Below are 25,292 nucleotides of genomic sequence, written 5' to 3' on the forward strand. Positions count from 1 at the left end.
CTCCCTTGCCTCCCACATCTCCACCCTCTATGATATCCCTGGCCAACCCCCTCTCCATCTCAGCTCCCCCACCACCCGTCACCACCTCTTCTCCTTCTCCAACATCAGTGAGGTAGTTAGAGTTATGAACAGTAGCAGAACACCGAATGAGGAAGAGTTCCAACCAAAGTTCTTCAAGTTTGGTATCTCGATCTTAGGCCCGTATCTTACAGTGCTCTTTAATCAAGCGGTTTGCACAGGCTTCCTCGACTCTTGGTCATGACATATTATCTATCTAATCTATAAGTCTGGCCTAGCTTCCGACCCCAAGAACTACAAGACCATCATGGTTGGACATGCCTTCACCAAACTCTATGTGACTGTGTTGAATGGTATCCTATCCAGAGATTTCAATCAATGATACTACCATGCTAGAGGTCAAGTTGGGTTTCGTACAATTTTTTAGATCACTGATCACATTTTGACTTTATAGGTCATCATAGAGGAGGCTTGCCACTACATAATGAAAGTTTATTGTTATTTTGTAGACTTTCGCAAAGCCTTCGACTCTGTTCCTTGGGCAGCTCTCTTTCAACATCTTAGGGACATCGAGATCTCAGAGATTCTCTTTACAACTATTATGAGGTTATATGAGTGTGTTGTGGGCAGATTTAGGACTCCACAAGGCTTCTTTGACCCTATCTAAAGCACTATTGGGGTGAAACAGGGCTGCCCTCTCTCCCCCACTCTTTTTGGCATCTACATCGATGAGCTTGAGGCATTCCTCTGTGACTGCTCGCTCCCTAGTGATGGTTGTTACTTACATCAGGTGTTGATCTCCATTCTCCTATTCGTAGATGATGCGATTCTCCTAACATCTTCCCTTGATGGTCTTTAGTGACTTCTCGATGGCTTGGCCTCTTTCTACGACTCACGTGAGCTAGTTGTGAACCTGGGCAATTTGAAGACCTCACGCCTACATTTTTACTTTTAGGGTACCAAGATTGAGATTGTATCTTCATATACATTCTTGGGGGTTAAGTTTTCTAGACCTCGCTTCAGCTTAAGACCGGCCATGCAGCCCCGAGTCAACAAGGGCTCCCTAGCTATACTTGAGTGATAGTGCTTTCGACACCACTTCCTAGATAGCATGACTAAGATGTCTCTTGTAGACTCCCTAGTCAAGTCGACTATCCTCTATGGCTCTACTATTTGGGGCCCCTCTATCTTGGACTCTGATTGGGCCTCCATTGAGAGAGTCCAAACTCTTTTTCTTCGGTGCATTATCAGATGTCATTGGTCCACACCACACAACATCGTTTTGGTATAGTTTGGAGCTCAACCTTTCAGATTAGGGACCATCTTTGATTTAGTTTGGATTCTTCATTGACTCTGGAGTTTTGTTGATTCCCCCAACAGTTGTCATAGATGTTCGTACTTGACTTACTATTCCTCTAAGAAGGTTGCGGGTTTGAACTCTGGTCACAGGTCTCATTGTTGGTTCGCCCAGGCCTCTACCCTCTTGGGCTCAATTGGTATTAGTATGGATCGCCTTCCCCCTTTCAGTTTTCTCTGGATGATCTAGCCCACCTTCTTCCACCTCAGCAGGAGTTGAATAAGCATGTTAGACTTAACATTTATAGACAATATATCATCATGACCTAGAGGAATCCCCTAGGTGGCTTTTTCTGTGTATGGCCTTCTATGTTGAGCACTTCCTTGATATCCAGGATGAGATCATCTTACACCCTTGGTACCTCACTCATCATTGGACTCACACTCTTACATCTCTTTGGGATCCTTTAGAGTAGGATCCCACAGGCTACATAGTCAAATTGATCACCAGATTGATAGGGAGGATAGGATATGTCGCCTTTGTCACCTCGAGGAGGTTGAGATCGAGTCTCACTTTATCTTTCATTGCCCCATCTACTATTAGATCTGGGGGAGATTCTACTGTTTGTTCAGAGAGTGTCGATCTCTTCTCTCCTTTTTCAGATATATCAACCAACATTATCTTACACTTCACCTTCAGGAGACCATGCGGCTTTGTGACCACACTCTACAACTCCAGCTTTGCTTGACACCAACCCCTATGCAGCTCATCGCCTCTTTTTTCACTCCTATGGTTCCTGCTCGAGGATCAAAGCAACCTCTCTACACTATCTTAATTCACACTAGATCTGTGAGACCCTGCAAAGATCACACACAACAGTGCCTCTCTACTACTACTTGATGTAAGCCTCAAAGGCAACCTTCCAGAGCACCTGATCATTCTAGTGCACACCTTTCCATTCTTGACTACTTCTCGCCTATGAGGAGTACCTAGTTCTAGCTCTATCTTGGTTCTTTTATTGTTTTGCTTTCACACTCTTCTCGCAGACACCATTTGGTGCTCCCCCTTGTTGGTATTTTCCCTTTGCATTGTTTCTAGTCCCTTAGACCCTCGTTGATCTCCTGTTGGACATTAATAAGTTTATCTTATCTTTATCTTATCTAGTGATGTAGTTCTAAGCATGATGTGCTCCTTTCCATCCCTTTTCATTTTTATGATTTATGATGTTACCTGTATTAGATCTATAGATTAGTCAAATTTTGATGGTGTTCATTGTATCGTATGTACAACCTCAAATCATGAATTCATGTATGCTTTGATGTGGAGTTTCGTTATTTCAACCATGTATTGGAGTTGACAATGTTTATTTTGAAGTTTTATGCATTCCTAGGAAAGTTGTGCATATAAATAATGTTTCTTGTACGTGTGTTTTCCGTTTTCTACACATATGTGCATTTTTGCTACACATCTATGTTTTCAACACATGTTTTCTATTTTCTACGCAATTGTGATTTTTGCATAAATGTTTCTTTTTTTATTTGCATATGTTCAAGTCTAGCAGTGTCAAAACCTACTCTTGTACATCTGTTTTGTGACAACTTCTACAAATCTGTAATAATGAGTTGGCTCCTTAGGCCTATGTAAAAACAAATTACATGGTTGGTTTTCCCATGTTTATAGGACTTTTTCTGTGCATTCACTTCTCATTTTATTTTTTGTTTCAATATGATGATTTTTTTTTCACTTTTCAATTTGGGTTTAAAAGGAGCCTTGTATATGATTATATTGAGGATGGACTTGTTCCCTTGATTAGCAATTGTTGAAGTTGGTTTGGTCTTAGTTTGTGAGGTTCTTGGACTCAATCTGGACTTTCACAAGATAGCTTAATTGTGTTTGTCTATTCTTTCTAAGTGTGTGGGATGTTCTCGAACCCTTGGAAGTACATTTGTGTCTTATGCATATGTGTGATCATGTGATAATCGTGATTTACATCAAATATGTTATATTTCCATTTATGCATTGTGGTTAATAGTGATACTTGTATGTATGATGTATATACATGCTTCAATTTTTTTGTTAATTACTCAATTGACCGTATGTTATAAGGGTTCCTTTGTGGGACACTATATGAAGCTTCTTCTCTTTGACTAGGAGTCATATTGTATGCTAAGGGTAATTAACTACAATATGCCTATGATGTCCACAAGAAAAGAATATTTGAACTTTATCGAAATTCCTCCCCAAAGGAGGTGCACTAGACTACTAAAAGTTATCCCCCTAGCACTCTGATGAGAACTCTTAGCTAGTTGTGAGTTCTAATTTGCCTATGATGTCCACAAGAAAAGAATATTTGAACTTTATCGAAATTCCTCCCCAAAGGAGGTGCACTAGACTACTAAAAGTTCTCCCCCTAGCACTCTGATGAGAACTCTTAGCTAGTTGTGAGTTCTAATTACACTTATTGTGTTTCTAGTTGCAAGAATGGCTGAGCTAAGATCCATCGCCTCTATTATTCTAAAACTTTTTTTGGGCGGTTGACCATCCTTAAGAGGGTAATTCTTGGAGCCCGATACTCCATGTCATGGATTCCTTTTGTAGTATGATCTAGAATGAGGTGCATTACCACCTTGAATACCAACATGGCCTACTAAACCCAAAGCCAATTTTTTCTCCACAAGAATAGCCTTGATGAGTACATCTTGAACTATCTTGGGTTTGAAAACCCTTAGACCTCCAACAATGTGGTCATTAAGGCTTCTGAGAGAACTTTGTGCAAGCATGGGCTCAGCATCCTTATACATTAAGTACGACTTGAACTCATAAAAATGATGTGTACTCCTCTACATACATAGTTAGATATCTCATATTATGAAATTCCTCTACCTTTCTTTGTATTCAGTGATCAAATAGAAACTAGGTTTGAGAGCTCTCCAAGAAAATAAAGATATATCAATATGGTGTTTATCCTCCTCCATGTGCCACCATGTGGAGGCAAAACCCCTCATATGCATGATATAGAACCTTTCCTTTGTGTTAGTGTTGTAGGGGTGCATGGAAAAACAATATCAAGGTCAATAAGCCATGTCTCAATAGTGGACTCACCTTTGGGATCCATCAAAAGTATGGAGTCAAGATTTGAGAAGGTCTCACATAGAGCTAGCAAGTAGTGCATCCTCCTCAAAATGGGGTCTTCCCTCCTGAGAATCTTGTCCTTGTCTCTTTCCTCATGCGAGAGTGATGAGACTCATCTCATTGAGCCCTATCTTCTCCAACCTTATATATCTACAAAATCTATTGTAAGAGATGATGCATTTGGTCTCATTGAGAATCAACACTCACTCTCATTCTTCTCTTGCCCACCTAAAACCACTCCTCCTTATTCTCGCCTAGAGAGCTTTTCTGATGAGAACATGGAGGGGATTTCTAGGCACCATCCTTACCTCTAGCTTGGGTAACAAGAGTCATCCTACCAAACACAAAAGAAGACCAATAAGCAAGAGGATTCTAAAGTCAACTAATGCAAAAAGGTCTTACAAAGGTGGGTTCAAGATTACTAACATCAAGAGTTATTTTCAAGAAAATATAGGTAGTAACAATACTCGAATCTTAAAACATAATGAGCTATGAGTTGCAAAATTCTCAATGCAGCAACCTAGGGCTTTGATACTAAATGTAACACCTCACCTAGGAACCTAAAAGGACATCACTTATAACGACTAAATCAAAAAATTATTTTGGTTTGACATGACATGCATTTTTACATTACGTGACACAAATGCACAATTTAACTTTCACTAGTAAGTTGCATGAATTCCTAAATGAATGCAATGTTCATTACCAAACCTGCTTCCTCACTAGGTTCCCTAAGAATATGCATTAACAAAATATTACATTATGGGTTACATTAAGTCTTAATTCATTCTAATGCACCAAGGTAGATGTTCCTAGTTCATTCTTTTTCCCATTAACCAATAAATATGGATCACTTATTATTCTCATCTACCATGGTATCATTTCATATACCAATTGAATAATTAATTTTAAACATTCTCTTAGAATCACTACTACATGATCAAGCACAAAATATTATTTTATAACTACATTTTAATTATTAATATAATTTATCTTAATTTGATTCCTTCCTTTTCTAATCATTCAACATGAACAATAAAACAACATTGTACAATCTTTATCCTAGATTCTTTTCCTTATATCTTTGTTAACTCTTTTGCAAATTAACAAGATATTCATAGATAACCTAACTTTTACCAAAACATAAATTAAAAATATATATTCTTTCACTACTAACATTATAAAATCTAAATTACAGATATCAAATGAAATTACATCAACCTTCTTCTAAGAAAATAGTGAATGTACAAGAGTGCATCATATCCTGATGAATAAGTACAAGATGGAATCCTCAATATTGAAAATCTGAAAAGAAAAAGTGCAAGATCCATCCATGCAGCACAAAGTGTACCTCAACTAAAAAAGATTTAACACCCAACCACATGCTTGTAGGCCACTCACTCAAGCTAGGAAATAGGCACCAAGACCCCACATAAAAATACCGCCAACGACAAAAAAGAGAGGTGGTAAACCCATCCTAAAACAAGAAAACACACTTGACTAATCAAGTAATGGGACTACTAGAGGCAAAAGCAAAACCAAAGTATAAATAATCTAGGCTACAAGCAATGTGAGTTTCACTAAAGCCCTCACCCCTTGGGTTACCCTCACAATCACTCTAGACCTCAACCCCATGTAGGCATGTGCGAAATTGTGTCACCACAGACGCACCTTCTCCCACTTCCATCCATACATAACATTTTATGATCGAAACATTAAATAATATTAACCCTATTGCCTCTGGTTTGGGCCTAAAACCCTAAAAACTACATTTTTCACAAAATTTGACAAAAGAAAAGGCACTATGCATTTGTCTAGCCATGCTATGCTTTCGTTTGGGTATGTTACACATTTGTCTAACGGTGCTACACAATTAAAAAAATTAACTATGCAACTGCAAGCTTTTGTCTTGCATTTGACTGATTGAATTGTAAATCATTATGAGCATTACAAAGACTTTTTAAGGGCACAATCATTGCAATAGAGAGCAAATATTCAGATAACACAAGCAAACATTAAAAAATTTCCTTGGATCAAAGCCTGCCTCTGGTCCTCCATAAAATCCAAAGTTTAGAAGGAAAGGAAAATAAAATCCAGCCTGCACATGCCCAACAAGATCCTCCAATCCAGCTCTCATGTTTAGCAAGATCCTCCAATCCTTTCCATCAGTCGAGAAGAAATTCATTCCAACCCAACAAACAAACTTCCTCTAAACCCAATTCACTCACAAAATGAACCATATAAAATCAGTAAACAAATATTCCTCAAATTTCTCTTCCCATCGACTGTCTTCTCTTTCAAAACGATATGGTCAAAAATGGTAAATTTTCCAAAAGAGTTATACAGAAAGGAACTACTTCAGAACTACCTCCCAACAAATTATTAAAATATATTTGATTAATCAATACCATAGTTTATAATTATATTCTGTTTTTTATTATTCTGTATATTTAATTTATTAATTCTAATATTGGATAATAAATACAAACCCAAAATGTAATAGTAAATACAAGCCTTTATCTATTACTCACCACTATATATTGCTCTTTTGTACCCACATTTATATACTTATATATATCTTACTTCTTCCTCCTAGTCATGCACAAACACACGTGTATACATCAACAACTTCTCTTAAATTCTTCTCTTGTGAATGGTATTTTGTTAACAACTTGGATTAAATTCTTGATCGCGTCTTTTTTGAAACAAGAACAATCTTACTTGATGCCTCTAATGGTCCATTTGTTGTCCCGTTTTCGGTGTACTTCTGATTCAGAGTCTTCTCTCATCAACCTCAACTTAGTACTTGCAATAAACCTATTCAGATTATTATTATTAAAACATTTCTAAGCCTTCCTATTTGAAGAAGAGGCTAGAAGGCTAGAAACATACCTTCCGCAATGTTGTTTATTGTAATGTATCACACACAAACAAGTCTGGCTAACACGTTCTGAAGATTATTTCCTCTTGTGATGTTGAGAACATGGAGTAAATAGCCTGTTAATTCCCAATTCATCCCTCAACGGTGAACTACTGAACATACCACTTGATCCCAACCACCATCAGCTTATTTGCAATACCTTCCATTACAGAAACAGTGGCAACAATCTGCCATTAGAGTACAATAAATTAACTGTATCAACAGTGTGCTGCATGATTTGTTCACTAATCTAGTGATGGGAGAGGAAACTCTCTGAAATAGATTTCTTATTAACACCATCCACAAACATTAATTTATTAACAAATGGAAAAAAAAAATTCAGTTCACCGAAAAATTTCAAACAAGCGCCTGAATTGTTAACAAAGAGGATCTCATATCCTGTTTGTTAAAAATATTAATAGAAATTACTGTACAATTTTTAACATGCTCCAACATAATGAGATGAATGTAAATACCAGAAATTTTGAAACGCCATGACACTAAATCAATGACGAGCACTACATCACTAATCCCTTGTTACAACCTTCAACATTAGACTGTAATAAACGTCACCAGATCCTATTCAATTCACTGGCTCTGGCCTTTGGATGGGCACTCGTGTTGTTGTCTACTAAACTTACCTACGATTTACCCAAATTACATTCAGCAGCCCGCCAGAGAAAATTTGAAGACCTTCCATAATTGACATATAAATTAGAAACTTTCAGCAATATTAACCAAATCTATTCATAAATGTTCATACTTTCCTTGAGAACCCTGACAAGGGTAGATAGCTCATATGTTAGGACCGGTTTGGTTCAGTACCATTCATGGCAATTGACATTATCATGAATGATTTTAATAGTATTTATACAATCTTGAGTTCTGAAAAACAAAATCTAACCATAAATTCCCCACAAACAACCAGTGAGACCAAGCACCAACTCCAAATGGTTACATTTAATTCATTCATAGAGCTCCGCACAGTTATTTCCCCACAAACAACCAGTGAGACCAAGCACCAACTCCAAATGGTTACATTTAATTCATTCATAGAGCTCCGCACAGTTATGACAATTGCATGTAATCTTATTTGGTTACACATATAATTTAGCATCAGTCTACTCGTACAGGAGCATCAAGCTCCAAAGATACAGCATCAGAGTCACTTCAACTGAAATTATGCCAAAATATTAGAATATATACTATCCCTAGAATGGCTAGAAATAAGGCCAAATACCATCATTAACAGGTATTGCCCCTTAACCAATTCAGCAGATATTTTTACAACAGTTGTACGTGATGTATAATACGTAACGAGCGTACAGTCCTTCAAAGATGATACTAGCAATTTGCACCTCATCAATTATGATAGCAAATAGCAGACCCTAACAATAACTTACAGGATTCAGGTTTGAATTCCTAATGAAACTAAGTTTGGAAACAGAATTCCAACATAGCATTATATAAAAGGAATCGCAACAAAGAATTGCATAAAAACAATCCCAACATAGAATCACAATAACAAGAGTCCATATTAGCTTGAATTAAAGTCTGCACACCCGTTTGATTGCACCATTAAAATAAATAGTAACTTCAATTCACCACATTAATGTTATAAACCCAATTCAATATTATCTGTGCCATTGACAAAATCATAATTCTTCCAGTAATAAAACCTATACAATTTTTATTTTTTGTTTTTGCAGTAGACAATTTTAATCAAAATTTTCTGACAAATCCTTACAATAACTGAATACATGTTCCCGTGATTGAACTTCTCAAAGCTTCTAAATGCCAATCATTTCCCTGAAAGAACCACTTAAACAACCAGCTCAAGATCGTGGCTTCTCTTTTATCTCCTTAAAAAGAGCTAACAATGATACACCAGACACCTTAACAACCTTAAAACGGACTCCGGGAATATCTCCCACTGCATGCCCTTTTCGCCCGAATCCAGCAATCAGCACCTCGTCATTTTCTTCAATGTAGTTTAAACAACCATCATTAGGAACAAACGCAGCAATCTTCTTTCCATTCTTAATAAGCTGAACTCTAGCACACTTTCGAATAGCAGAGTTAGGCTGCTTAGCTTCAATGCCTATTTTCTCAAGAACAATGCCCTTAGCATGAGAAGATCCAGCAAAGGGTTTCTTCCATTCGTTACCAAGATGACTCTTCTTGTAAGCCTTGTCTGCCCACAGCTGCTTCCTCCTGTGGGTCTTCAGCTTACGACCTGCTCCCATACCACGTGTCTTCCCCATATTGGCTCAATTTGATATCACTCTAAAGCCTGTAACTTTGTCCAGCAACCTTCCTGTGCCACTAAGAGCTCTAGCCTGATCTTCCCTGCTTAACCTAAAACATTGATGAATCATAATAAGACAAAATGCACCTTCAAGCATTCACCAGATTCATGTAATTACCTAAGATATGGACTGATCACACTTCCCATTATAACAAGACCTACAACATTGATGACCCAAAATGATAAAAATAAAGAGTAAATACAAATATTTACTAACATTAAAATAATAACTTGAATCGAGAACTGCTCCCATATATGATAGGACCATTAAAATAAAAAGTAATTTCAACAATTCACCATATTCATGTCAAGCCTAATTCAACATTATCTAACACATTGACGAACCATATACTTTCAATATAGTGCGACCTAAAATATTGAAGATAATTGAAATAAGAAAAGAAACTTCAAGCATTTTCCACAGTCATGTTAAACCTAATTCAGTGTTACACAAGACATTGACAAATCATTCTTCTCGTCGTCAATATCATTGACGCTATCAAATTCTCATCATAATCAAGCTTTCTCTGATGAGGCCGCAGTTCAAACTTTAAAATACTTAAACATAGACTGCATGACAGATACATGACAATTCTACTCATAAATATATCCATGACAGTTATACTTTTCCTAAAACAACAAAAAAATTATAAATCTAATTTTTGTTGCACAAACAAGGGCGAGAAAATATATCAATCTAACTGGAAGTTACAAGCCTAACAAATCATAATCTCATTTCCTTCCAGTTAACAATTACCTAAACAAGTTCAGATGAATTGACATTTCTCTATTTATTGTCAACATTACTAAACAAGAAACACTCTCCAAAGAGCAATTTTGCCAGTGAATAGACATCCAGTAGCAGAGAAGAAAAACCTTTACAATGTAGAAGTTGCAAATAATGTTTATGACCTCCTCTAAGTGGATCCCCAGAGTAGTGAATTATTAAATTCAAATTCAAATTTCAGAATATCACTAGAATGAACACTTGCCCACACTGAATACCACTGGATAGATTTCACAGTTGGTATGACCCTAAACAAGTGGCCTTACAGAAATGATAACCCTTGGCAAGTGGATTTCAAAGAGTATCATTTGAGTTTGACTGAAAAGATACACCTCAATGTACAAGTTTATACGAAAAAACAGTGAATAAAAGCATCATGCAACTTTGCAGTACAGATAACACTCAGCAAATGGTTTTTGACATAATAAAATTGCAGTTATCTAACAAGATATCCCTCAATGTGAGTTTAACAGAAATAATCACACTGACTGAATTTGATAGAAGGAATTCTTCTCGGCCAGCTACTTTGACAGAAAGAAGAAACTTCAACGTGAAGCTTAGAAATACACTTCCATGATAATGGCTACTACCGCCGATTTCTACTAGATAAGGAGAAATGGCCAATTTTTAAAAATGAGGATATATCATTTTTTCAGTGAAAAAATAAATTAAGATATACCAATCTTTTCATTGTTATACAAAGACATCTTAAGAAATAAGGAACCTAGAACTATTAAGAGTTAAGCAAAAGATGTAACACAGTTGCACGCAGGTAAATTTTTATCAGGAAGCACAAGTGCAACAAATGCAACCCACTATTATGAATATCTAGATAGGCCACAAAAATATAGTTATTTAGGCAAAGAATGGATTTTTAAAAACCGTTGTTTTCATAACCCAAAGCAATGCAAAAAGCCTTCCCAATTCACAACCCCTTCACATTACACTATTCAGCATAGATGTACTACTGGCAGGGTACAGGCCGAGACTTTCTGACTTGATGAGTTTTTAAGACTTTTACTGGCACCAAAAACTCTCCGAAATTTTGGTAAAATTGATCGAGACAAATTTTTGTTAAAATAATGGTCCTAATTTTAAACAGCACTTGGCAAAAACAGCCCAAATTAATTTCATTTCTCATTTCTTCACTTGTATTTTGCTGACAGGGGCAGAAATAGTCTTCCAAACCCTTGTACACTTGCAAACTGATCTCTATCGATTTGAGGGGGATTTGTGGTGATTTTTGAAGAAGACAAGATCAATGATTTGGAGAGGTGGGCTATGGAGGGCAGTGGATTCAGTTTCACATTGGATAACATTGAGTTGAATTAGAAGTCATTGCTAGTGCTAGAAGAAGCTAGAGACAAAGCTACATCTAGGATGGAGGAAAAGCTAGAGGAAAAGCTACGGACTAAGATAAACAAACCGAGCGAGGATGCACAGTCATGCCCATTATAGAGTTATAGGACTGGACCCTCTACTTCTACCTCTCCATTAGTTTTTAGTATTTACTAGAGCTTGGAAGAGAATTTATACATATATAACATTTAAGTTATACTTAAGTTATATTTATAACAATATTGTCAAGATGTTTGACATAGCTTTGAACTTCGCAGGAAATAAAATACAACTAGATTTTGGAGGTTTTCAAAAAATTCTAGGCTTAGCCAAATTTAAGGATACAACGTGCCTTCAGCGGTGTTATTACCTATCATGGCAATTTGAGGTCAGCTTAAAGCTGGAGCAAGGATTTTCTAATGATTCTAACTCATTCTCTCAAAAATCACTTGGTTTCTGTTAGGGTTTAATAGATTCAGAACAACATAAGAATAAACAGTTATATGCAGAAACAAAAGAAGAATACCAAATGAACACAAATAACACACAGATTTAACGTGGTTCACCCCAAAACCTGGGCTACATCCACCTACACAGCCTTCAATCTTTCTACTATCCAGCAAAAATGTACATCAACCTTGCAATGCATTATGCATCTCAGCCGCTTATAACAGCATTTTAGGGCAACCTCTAAAATCGACCATTTAGGGTTTTACAATGTTGTCGGTTTTCTTTTCGTGAAAAAACACAAAAAATTAACACTACATGAGCAGTAGCTAGCCCCTCACCTCCAGCAACTACATGAGTAGTCGCCACAACATCAACACCCACTACATCCACTACATGATCAATCACCACAATATCAACAATCTCCCACTTGAAGACTAATCAGGCTCCACGCCAAACAATTTCAATTCTATATTCCTAACTCTTCACAGACTTAGCTTAATCACATGCTCACACCCAAGACAAGCATTACTTTCCAGCAGGCCAAAATTGCTCATACTCACTCTTATATTATTTTGCTATTATGTATTTGCTTCTAGTTTTATAGAAACTATTTAGTATATCGCTTCTCACTATCAGCATTCTGCAAAAAAATGTGATTTTGTACCACTTTGCATTTATATATATCTAAACTCTGCTTGTTTCTTTCGTGTAATCATTAATTAGCTCATTGGATGCATCTTTTCATTGAATTGTGCAGATTAATATGTATTTTTCATTAAATGTAAGCTGTTTTTCAGGTCCTCGAGTTTCTCCCTGGGTTTTTCCCTCATATATACCAATCTGTCCCCTGTACCCCAGATGTGGAAGCGGATACATACGGGTATGTGGAGGCAGACAGTCGCCACCCGGGTGCCACTCCGATGCCATCCACAGGCTTCCATAAAAAACAGTCGCCCAGAAAAGAAAGAAAGACATTTTTTTAATTTAGCTTTTCACTTACAGCGCTTAAAACACACTTATCATTTTATTATCCATACACTATTAACACTTTAGGATCATAAACAACCTTGTTTTCCAATTACATTATCATTATTAAAGACAGTAAGGACATTAGATATTCAACTTACGACTGCATCATGTTCACATTCATTAGGATCAGTTGTAACAGATACTTGCTGGGTAACAGTAGATGCAGAAGCACAAGATATTCATCTGACATGATTACCAATCCAGGCAGATTTGGTTTAATTCTGACCAGTTCTGGACTGTTTAGACTAGCCAGATTTGTTTGATTAGATCTTCATCTAAATTTTCTAATTCACACACACACACAAAATAAAATCCCGCATCGGAATCGATAACTTAGGTTTTTTAAAAGACTGACCAAATTTGTCAAGCTTTGTTTTGAGGGCTTGGCGAGTTTTTGCCGAGAAAAAGTCTCCCATCTATGCCATGCCTAAAATTTTGAACCCTTTAACTGAGTTACTCCAGCAGGTACACAGAAAGCGACATTCATAGCAAACTAATGGACGTAGATAACCCAACAAACAAACAAAAGGCAATCCTTTCAAGAGATTCGTAGCAATGCTTTTCCTAAGTTTTCCATCTCAAACCAGTCGACTTGTGGGCTAATAACAAATCAGAGTTAATGGTATAGGTAACACCATAAAACACTTTCATTGTTTCAGAACAACGCAACTCAGTCTCATACAAAGATTTATACAAGTCTCTCCTACTAGAAGCCAACACTATCAGTGTCCAATGCATTTCATCGCCCTTTCCTAAAATTAAGCTATAAACAGCAAACCATTGATATATTCGTCAATACAACGCCTCGACTGGTACAAACAATTTTTTCCTCATTGACCGTTAGATCATAGCATTTGGCTGCCGTAAGACATGCCTCGTGAGAAGACAGAAACAAAAATGTATCAAAAGCCATAGCTAAGTAGCTTTATATGAAAGCCAGGAAAACATTTACATTCGTTTTGACATTAATTTTTTTGCAACTTTAGTGTTTGAGGTCTCAGACATCCAAGGAAGAATTGAACAGCACAAACTTCAAGCATGTCAAAGGCGAAAATTCTTAGGCGGCCACTACGAATGTTTTGAGAAACAAGCATTTCCTATCTCATAATTGGCCCTAATTTTAACGCTTACTGCCAATTAATCTTGATCCGTAATTGTAAATATTACCAGCTACACACATCTCATGAATTTGACCTCTGTATAACACCATTGCAATCTCTTAGAGATGTTAATAAATCCATGAAATGCAGAAACGACTGATCCTAAATGAAGTAATGAATGAACCGCAACCACAATCAAGTCGAAGATGTAAGTGAATACCTTGATTACAGAGGACTATACGAGCAAGGTATTACTCCAATGAGTGCTAAGTGTTCTATTTATTCTCATGAGAGATGGATTCATGTTGAATCACTACTCATGAAACATGGGTCATCGAGTTTGACTCAAAAATCACACAGTTAAATCCTGATATTCACATCACAATTTGACTAGCTGTGGAAATCATCTCCTACTTATCAATTGATGAGCTTAAGGGGCTTTCTAATGAATGGTTCATAAGGCACAACACTTGGTGAAGGTTTTGCAAATGGGGTTGCAAGCTTTGGGTTTAACTGTGGAGGAAACTCCGTAGTTAAGCGCGCTCAGGCTGGAGTAGTACTGGGATGGGTGACCTCCCGGGAAGTCCCGGTGCTTCACCCCTGTGAGCATCACCTAGATCCAATGAGTGCTAAGTGTTCTATTTATTCTCATGAGAGATGGATTCATGTTGAATCACTACTCATGAAACATGGGTCATCGAGTTTGACTCAAAAATCACACAGTTAAATCCTGATATTCACATCACAATTTGACTAGCTGTGGAAATCATCTCCTACTTATCAAGGTATTACTCCGTTTATCGAACAGTCGAAAATGAAACCAAATCGTAGGGCGACACAATAAATAGCAGTTCGCTTCTTCGTGTAAAGAAGAAACCCTAACCAGATGCGATCAACAAATTTTTGAACCCTAACGCTTATCTTTCGGACTCTAACCCTAACCGTCGCAGAATGTATCGTCGGATTATCTTCGATCCGATTAAACCTGGACAGTCGGACGCCAAAAGTTGGAAAATGTGATTTTAACGTGAAATGGTTGGATCAATGGGGGCGTTGTCTATGGGGCAACATATAGTCTAGACGCTCTCTATGGGGCAACATATATGCACCCCTCCCAAATGTTGAACAGTGGAAGTTGCACCATTATGCACCCCTCCCAAGTGTTAAATAGTAGAAGTCTTTTATACTTCCATTGAATAATGGTGCATATATGTTGCCCCATAGACAACAACCCCATTGAGCCGATGTCTATGGGGCAACATATATGCACCACTCCCAAGTGTTAAATAGTGGAAGTCTTTTATACTTCCATTGAATAATGGTGCATATATGTTGCCCCATAGGCGTTGTCTATGGGGCAACATATATGCACCATTATTCAATGGAAGTATAAAAGACTTCCACTATTTAACACTTGGGAGTGGTGCATATATGTTGGGGCGTTGTCTATGTGCTTGTTGTAGGAGATTGGAGGCTTGTGGTGTTGTTGGTTTATGCATGCTAAAATTGGTTTTGCAATGTCATTGATCCTGTGTGGATTCAAAGAGATTGGTCGCATAAAAGAGTTTCCCCAAAACAATGTCACTTGGATTGGTCAAAGGAATGCGCATTTCAGATGGATCGTGATGTATGAGGAATGCAGATCACATCGCAATCAACTTCTTGGCTCGTGATGTATGAGGAATGCAGACTGGGACTTTGACTAATCTCTTGAAGAATATTAGGTTCAAGCATTTGAAAGAGTTTAAAGATCTTTGCAGTTGATAGAAATCCATCGCCTTAGGCTCCCTTCTTTTCCCTAAATGTTGGTGTTAGTTTTGGCTTGCAATTGCAGTTCAACCACGACTTCCAATTCTTGCAACCAAACAAAGAAAAAATATTTTCCCACTCCTCTTCCAAGTCAACCAAACAAGACAAGAATTTATTCCATAAATTATTTTAAGAATGTGTGAATTCAAGGAATGAACTTATTCGAGCATAGTTGATTGCCGCATTCCAAAAATATCGCAACCAAACAGACCCAGAGTTAGAGTTATGAGCAAGATTTGGAAGAAGAAAGAGGTTCTTGATTTAAATTACCTATGCAATTAGGTGGAATTGGAGGTTTCATTTTAAGGAATACATTAAGGGAACGTTTGGTTTGCGGAATTAGCAAAATTGGGTTTTGTTTCAAAACCTGATTATGTCAAAATCAAGTTTGATATTTTAAAATTTAGTTTTGAAAAAATAGTTTGTTCTATTTGGTTTACATGGAAGATGAATGGGAAAATACATCTTATATGTTTGGTTAGTAAAATTGGAATTAGGTCTAACCAAGTCTGGCCCAAATAATGATTGTAGGCCTTTAGGCGAAGCTTAGTTTTGGAACATACGTCATCCCAGAATACATAATAATCATTTGGTTGCTTCCAACAACTAGGATTCTTTCATCAGGAAGAAGATTTATAGCAGAATGATACATTTGAGGAATACTTGAGGGATCCAGAACAGTAAATATATTCCGCGTGAGCATTGTAGGTTTATAAATCCATGGGTTAAGCACAAGCACCTACACATCTTACCACCCGATGGACTCTTTTTCGGTGTTGTTGATGAGGATAATTTCACCCATTGGAAGAATGATCATTTTCGCCATCAATCTAGACCTGAGTATTTCCTCCATGTGCCAGACTAGGTATGGTGAAGTGATCCCAATTCTCCTGTAGTTGTTCAGACCCTTAACAAAAATCTTCTGCTTGTCGACCTGGTTGAAGCTCCCCAATGATGTTACTCCACACATCACAATCTCCACTCTGGTAAAATTATTGGTAGAGTCCAACGAAAACATGATAGACGAGCCCATGCTCGGGTAATTCCTCAAGCCTCTGCTAAGCATTTGGGGAAAATGTCTAATTACGGAGAATGGATTCAATGTTGGTGAAGATGAAGAGATTGTTGTTCGAGGATAGGTGCAAAAATGGGTAGAGATCATTCTTCTCGCCTAGGGTAACTGTCTGCTATAGTAATTCAATGGATGTTAAAAACAACTATTTTTTTTCTAATCCTCAAAATGCCAAACCTCGAATTAAGGATTTTATTTTATTAGACCTTCACTAAAAACTTCCATGTGGACATGTTTCTTAAAATAATGGTGGGATTCGTGGTACTTGTACTATAGTTTTCAAAACTCCCCATGCCTTCATGTGAGCAACGTTATAGTGACCATGGAGTTTATTGCCATGGAACTTTATTCAAATTTGCAAGCATTTTCCTTGTAATCTTCGGGTTTCTTATACATTGTTTGGCTTCATTTCAGTCCTTTTTTTCCATAATTTTTTATCAACTTATAAAAGATGCCATCATTTTTTTCATATTCTCTCCATAAATAGTTGTGCTTTTATTTAGTCATTTTTGCCAAAAAAGTGACCATTTCTACATATGAGATGGAGCTTTTTTTGAGAATTTTGACATTTTTGCTCATAGTTGAGGTTTTTACACATCGTTTTGGTAAAAAAAATGTCTTGTATATATTCTATTTGAGGTTTCTTTTAGCAAATTTTTGGTCATCTCAGTTCATAGATTTAGGTCTTCATCTATATAAATCATAAAGGACCTTAAAACCCTCTTCTCTCGGAGTTTTAAATTTAGCACCTTTACAAATTTAGCCATAGGATTTAGTACTCTCTATTATTTTATTTCAAAATATATCACATTGAGGTGATTAAAGAGTGTGCTCAATTTTGTCAAAAAAAAATTGTTTTGTTTTGTTGACTTCTCTTTGTTGCACATAGTTCTTGATTTTTTACGGTTCCTTAAGGCACAAGGTAACATCTTAGTTATTGTTGTGGCAAAGCACATAACATGATTAAAATGGTAGGGAACTAATATTTTCATTTAAACCTTTTAATTAATTTGCACAACAATAAAAAAAGGTCTAAGGTTTGGTTGGGTATATTTATAAAATGAACTTGTCAAGAATAATTGTTACTTTCTTTTTTGCCAAAGCGAATTTTGTTTTGGTTTGATTTCAATTAAAAATAAATAAGTAAAGTGTAGAGATAATTGTGAATTAATTGGATTGTCACCACATTCATCAACCTCTTGTTTTTTCCATTTATTACTTCTTTTTTTGCCCTTATCATGTTACAAAAACATTTTTTACTAAAGTTTGCATCCAAAGCATACAAAGGATGGAGCGCAATTATGGAGCTCATTCATTTTGGTGAGTTGTTTTGTGTCATTTTCATATCAAATTCAACAATGTGCATCCATTAATCTTTGGGCATGAATTTCATTTTAATTTTCAGATGTGTTTGAGTTGTGTCTTCTTGTCAAGAAAATTTTGCAACCCACTTAGTAGTAAGATGTTTGTCAATAAATTTTGGCAACCCACTTATTATTAAGAAGGATTTGATTTTGTTGGGTCTTCCCTAGAAACATTTGCGTAGACCTATTTCTTGAAATAATGGTGGGATTTGTGGTACTTGCACTTTAGGTTTCCCATCTTTCCCTGTCTTCATTTGAGAAATAGTACAACAACCTTGGAGTCGACAGTCATGGACCTTTATCAAATTTGTAAGTGTTTCCCTTGTATTTTGCACATTTCCTATAAATTCTTTGGCTTCATTTCAATCATTTTCTCCATACGTTTTGATCAACTTGGCTAGGATGTCATCATGTTTTACATTTTCTCTCCATATACAATTGCATTAAGGTTTTGTTTGGCTATCTCTGCCAAAAATGTAATTGTATCTACACATTAAACAAATCCTTTTTGATGATTTCTCCATTTTTAGACATAGTTGGGGTTTTTTCATATCATTTTGGTAAATAAATAAATGACTTGTGTATATCTTATCTGAGTTAATTTTTAGCAAATTTTTGTTCATTTTGGTACATAGATGGAGATAGAGACCTAGGCCTTCGTCTATAGAAAGCATAAATGACTTTAAGACCATTTTCTCTTAGAGTTTTAAATTTAATGTCTTTATGAACTTAGCCACATCATTCAGTATTCTCTAATTTATTGTTTCAAAATATATCGTATTGAGATGATTAATGAGTGTGCCCAATTTCATCATTTTATATTTTGTTTTGTTGACTTCTCTTTGTTTTACACATGGTCCTTGAGCTTGTAACGTTCCTTAAGGCACAAGATAATATCTTAATTATTGTTATGGCAAAGCACAAACATGATTTAAATATATTTGCAAAATACAATAAAGTTCATCAAGGTTTTTTATATCCTTAATTCTTGGAAAACACACAAATTGTTTGTAACTTGATAAGCTAGAGACTGAAATACCAATGTCAAGATAACTCCAATGAACCCTGATTTAGATAAAATATGTAATATACACTATTATAAATTATAATAACATTAAAAATAATATATGCTTTTTTGGATTAAGTAAAATCTGGTTTTGAGGGGACCCAAAACCCCATACAAATCAAGCACTCATAAAAGATGTGTCCATAGTACCAACATAACAACCAGGTTTTACAAGGACCTAAAACTTTAAAATAGATACAATTACAAACAAACCAAAATCCCCAAAGGGAAAAAGCTACCAAATACCAACACACAATCCTAGGAACATAAACCAGAACCAAAGACTAGGACCACAAACCTTGAAGTTGAATCTAAAAAGACAAAAAAAGAAAACAATGCACTAAACCAACTCTTAGCGACTCTGGCTAGATTATTTCCAATAATAGCAACCTCTTCCATTGAGTCTTTCATAGTCAAACCCAGAGCCCTTCCATAGCCTTCTTGGTACTTAGCCTCCTAAACTTGTTGGGATCCCCACTCAGTGAAGCATCCATAGGGGAAACTATCTCCTTCACACTTCTCCTTCCTAAGCTAGCAACAACAACACATAAGTGCTTGGTTAAATGATTGAACTAGAAACTAGGGTTTGTGCCCATGGATTGGACATTTGAGATAACATCCAAAACCCTTCATTAGACCCATTTACTTATCTACTAGGGACATGAACTTGAAATGATGTCTGCAAAGTATATGCTTTAAACCTCTTTAATAGTCATTTATATTGTACAAAATTAAGAACAAAAATACTAAATCTATATGCAAATGTAAGTAACATTATCTAAATGGTGAAAATGGAAATACAAATAAGATTCTACATTGTTTTCTTTTGTTATAGGAACAACTGATGGTTCTATTACCAGTGGCTATAGGAAGCAATAGAGTTCTCACTTAATTCTAAAATAGTGGAAACAAATTCTATCAACTAAGTTCGCTCACCAAGTGGGCTCCTTGGATGAGTGAACGAAAAAATAATTCAAGCTCAAATACTTAAAACACAACAATAGTAATTTTAATGATATCATACCATAAAATAGTACAATCTGGAAAATGTTAGTCTATATCTAAAAATGATATTCCAATTATGATCTCCCCTTTAACTAACTATTAGGGCTTGATTCAACACCTTTATTTAAAGAAACTACAAAAACTAACTTCCTAAGATCTAGCCTCAACAAACAAATATACAGGAACACAAAAAATTACATCATTATGATGTGCATCTCAACTGAACAAATCTTCTAGCAAATATAACACATAACAACTTCTGGACTTACATGATAGTTATTAGTTATGTCGACCTGATCTTCAGCTACATCATAAATACATAGTGGTTGCATAACTTTGTAATTAATTCCTTTGCACACACTCCTTCCTTTGACTTGTTCCTACAAAAGATTAGTTCGCATGCAATATACCAAAGCACACATTCATTCCAATAGCTCATAATAAGATTTTAATGCACACATAAATCAATCCTTGCTCACAATACTTAGTTGTAGGAACCTACCCCTTACAAGTAAGAAAGGAAAAAAAATTCTTATATATAGACACTTATATATAATCTCATTTATATCATATAAGTCTTAACCATAGCAGTATGTTCATGAAACTATATAAAGTCAAGAAACCATAGAAAAGCAGAGTAAATATAGGTTTACATAGAATATCATAATAAAAAGTCTTCAAACTATTAAAGGATAAACCACTTCAATAACCATAAAAACCTATAATCTTATGTCATTTCCTAAGCCCATCAATAAGCTCAAAGTGACCATATCCATATATTTGTCCAATGTCCTTGACTAGTTGGCACAACTTAGCCTCGTCTAGTCCAACAACTTACCAGGAATATTGCCAAACTTTAGTTCTAGCTCGATCCTTTTGTTCTTTTCAACTTCCAGGCTAGTTTGTAGCTCCCGCACCATCTTCTTCAAAGAGTTTATCTCATTATATATCCAAGTGTCTACCACAAGCGAGATGCCAGCCTTCATCTTAGCCTTATCGAGAAATTCTAGGTTACCACTACACTCCTCTCCATCCATCACACCAAGTTCCCTAATAGCCAATTTACCCTTAGGAAAATGTTTACCACTACTAAAATCTTTAGGAATATCATCAATCAATCCTTCCAGTAGGGTTTTCTCATTCACTACAACTTTTTTCTCACCTAGGTCATCCACATTTTGGTTTGTAAGCTCAGTCTTTGTGGGATTTTGCAACTAACTGCTTGGAGCTTGTGATGACCCCTTCTTCCTTTCCTTAAGATGCTCTTTTCCCTCCCTAGTCTCATGTCTAGAAAAGTTATCCTTCACATGATTCTCTAAAGTCTCTAGAGGAGTAACATCTCGAACCTCAATCCCCACCTTCTTCTCCAAATTTTGGGTTTCAACAACCATTCCCTTATTGTCAAAGACCCTCTTTGAATCACTCCCTGTTCTCATAGTTTTCACTAAAGTCTCCCCCTGGCTATTAGAGTAGACTTCATTATTAGAGTTGCATCTCCTGCTATCAGTCTTAACCTCATCTTCACCACCATTAGAAATTTCTTTTGTTTCCTCCTTCTTAGCGCTAATATCATCTTATGAGTCTATCTTCTTACTCATTTTATTTTCCATCCCACAAACCTTCTTCCCCTTTCTCTTCTAAGTCATCACCTTCTCCTATTAGGCTTTTGAAACACTCTTTGATTATGTCTCCATTCCTTGAGCCTCTACAACCTTATTCTCATCATGATCCACCTTCCCTTTCTTTACATCAACATTGTCCACGAAGCCCTTAATTAATTTTTTTTTTCTTCTTAGCCAAGGACAAAGACACCTCTGGGGCCCCATCCATGCAATATTCTATAATAAGAAGAATTAAGCCCTCATGGAGGATGGGTCTACTCTCTCTTTTATGATGAGCCCTAAGCCCCTAAAGCAACAAGTGTTTCAAATAAAGAGGAAAACAGATATGGTCTTTATACCTAAAATGGTTTAAAAAAACAAAATGGTAATTATGAACCCTTTTAGATGAACCATCAATAATGAAATACTCACTAGCACAAGATAACACATCCTACAAAATTTTCTTTATCTGATCTAAATCCAAAAAATCCCCAACCTTCACCAATTTCTTCTCCCCCTCTAGGATTTTAGAAAATCTCTTCAATGCCACATTGGAGATTTTTGTTTCCTTTTTGAATTTTATCCCTGTGTTGGGAGGCCTAGTAATCTCAACAAGAAAATCCTTTGTAATTGACATAGAGACCCCATACATTGTCACTTTCTCCCCATACCAATTTTTAAAAAATTCCTTTATTATGTGCAACTTAAAACCATGTAGCTTCTCAAGATAACCGATGACCTTACCTTTTTTAAGAAACTTCCAAATAGAGGCATTCACCTTCCAATGTATGTAACTTGAAGGCTCCTACTTCCTTGTCTCCCCTCCCATTTCATAGACTGAAATCACAGTTAACTTTCACTAAAAAATAATGGTATTAACAAACACAACAAAATAGTTTTTAAAACAAGACTTCGAGAGCACCCATAATACATGCCATATTAAGAGGGTAATAATGAAACGATATTCCCTCAAAGTTTAATAAAGTCTTTCATTATTACCCAAGCTCCCACAAATCATATAAAAATAATCATTTAATCCTTCTAGCAACAATATTAGTCACATCAGAATTTATTAACCCTTTTAACTCCAAATTATTGATTAGGTTATCCTTCCATGTCAGTTGACTCCCCGTGTTGACGACTATGTTTGCAATCCAATCAACTACCTTATTAGACTCCTAGTAGCTATGAGATATATGAACCTTATCAAAATTATTCAAGAGTCTCTTAATTTCCACCATAGTCACTTTGATAGTCCAAGTAGTAGAGTTTTTATTATTTAAAGTATTGATTATGTTTAGAGAATCACTTTCTAGCCACAAGTTATGATATCTAGTTTCCACTACCCTTTTAACCACAAACACCACAGTGGTAGCTTTCATTATGTGACTAGTGGAAATACCAATAGGAATTGCAATAGCATCTAAAACCCTATCGTAGGAATCCCTTAAGATTCTACCACATCCCTCCCTACTTGGATTACCTTTAGCAGACCCGTCAAAATTAGCTTTTAACCAACCCATAAGAGGGGAAAACTAGACAACACCATCCCTTTTTGACTTATTCTTCATATTAGTATTCATTGGAGGGTCCAAAATATTAAAATCCCCTTTACCACCAATTTGGGATACAAATTCTCCTTAATAGCCCGTATGATTTTGTGACCAACCACCCAAGATGGAGATTCTTTGTCTCTAAAAATCCAAGTATTCCTTTCTTTCCATATACCCCAACACAAGTGAGGTAGAGAGAACTTCCAAAGAATATCAACTTCTGGATTTTTCATAGGGCACTTCTAACTCTCAAAACAATCAGTCAAGTTCTTTACATGGACCCAAGAGATCTTCCAATATTCCACACTTCTTGACTAAAACAATAGTGGATAAAGGGATGATCAATATTTTCATTAGCTTTCTTACAAATAATGCATCTATTAAATTAAAAATAGAGCTTTTTATTAGCTTCCTTCAATTTCTTAGGTTGATATATATCCAATTTCTTATTTAATAATTCAAAAAAACAAATTTCAACTAGTAAAAAATTAAATAATAGTATTGGATATATTTTTACCTAATAAAAAATAAAATTTATTCCTAATATATCCTAAGAGCATCTAATCCTTATTAATATTGTAATAAACAACATTAACAAGGGGCCCAAGCGCCAATGTTCTTGCTTTTAGTAAGGTAGATTTTGGGTAAGATTTGAGTCGAACGATAACATTTAATGATGGTGACATATTAATAAATTGTTTATGTAAAGAGTGCTAAACAAAGAAATATAGAACTATGTTACATGGGTAGTCTAAAAAGAAATACTAAACATAAACATTGCACGAGAAATTTGGTTTGATGAAGGAAAGATTGCATATTATTTCTCCTTCGTCGTGCACTTTATCTTAGAGAAATATAATTGATCATTCTGGAAAATGACATACAATGTAAAACACATATGGTGCTTAACATATCTATTGCAATGTTTAGGTCACAATTTAATCACTCCTATCACTAACACTATCAAAGTGTGAAATATTTCACTTGATGCATTTAGGGTTATATTTAAGAACTAGCGGAAAATTTTTAGTCATTTTATGATTTGGGAAGAACATTAAAGATATATTCACTCACATTATCAAAATATTTATTGTTGCATTAACTACTTGAATGGACATTTAGGCACCTTCAATAAAGTCATTAAACAAATATATTAGAAATTTGATCATTGAAAACATCTTATTTAACAAACTTTAAAAGTGTTTCTAAATGCAACCTATCAAGTAACTCAAGTCACGAGCATTAAGGTAAATTGGTTTAATTTTTGTTTTAAAAATGCACAAATTTTAATTATTGCAACAATAATCTAACTTGATTTCAATTTAATAGTTTAAAATTGAAATATAAATTATTTGCAATATTTTTATCAATAATATTCAATTCTATACTATATATTGTTGGAAATATAAGAGGAGTAACTGAGATAGGAGAGGTGAATCAATT

The 25,292-nt window shown here is 35.6% G+C and overlaps 1 long non-coding RNA gene, 1 other non-coding gene and 1 pseudogene across 3 annotated transcripts; all 3 read right to left on the reverse strand.

Annotated features, from left to right (window-relative positions):
• Positions 1–6,944: 6,944 nt before the first annotated feature.
• Positions 6,945–7,541, reverse strand: LOC149534395 (uncharacterized). The gene is made up of 2 exons (XR_016357845.1): positions 7,340–7,541; positions 6,945–7,264 (listed from the first exon to the last, which is right to left on the reverse strand). It is a non-coding gene; the product is annotated as an uncharacterized LOC149534395 (long non-coding RNA).
• Positions 7,542–8,945: 1,404 nt separating this feature from the next.
• On the reverse strand, positions 8,946–14,633 carry LOC149534396 (small ribosomal subunit protein uS12 pseudogene; annotated as a pseudogene). Its single transcript, XR_016357185.1, has 2 exons — positions 14,600–14,633; positions 8,946–9,725 (listed from the first exon to the last, which is right to left on the reverse strand). The product of XR_016357185.1 is annotated as a small ribosomal subunit protein uS12 pseudogene (transcript).
• LOC149534397 (small nucleolar RNA SNORD14) lies at positions 14,273–14,393 on the reverse strand. The gene has a single exon (XR_016358209.1). It is a non-coding gene; the product is annotated as a small nucleolar RNA SNORD14 (small nucleolar RNA).
• Positions 14,634–25,292: the final 10,659 nt, after the last annotated feature.

This window comes from Cupressus sempervirens, chromosome 10 (genome assembly GCF_028749045.1).
Source record: "Cupressus sempervirens isolate cs-2001-9-10 chromosome 10, ASM2874904v1, whole genome shotgun sequence".
NCBI classification, from domain to species: domain Eukaryota; kingdom Viridiplantae; phylum Streptophyta; class Pinopsida; order Cupressales; family Cupressaceae; genus Cupressus; species Cupressus sempervirens.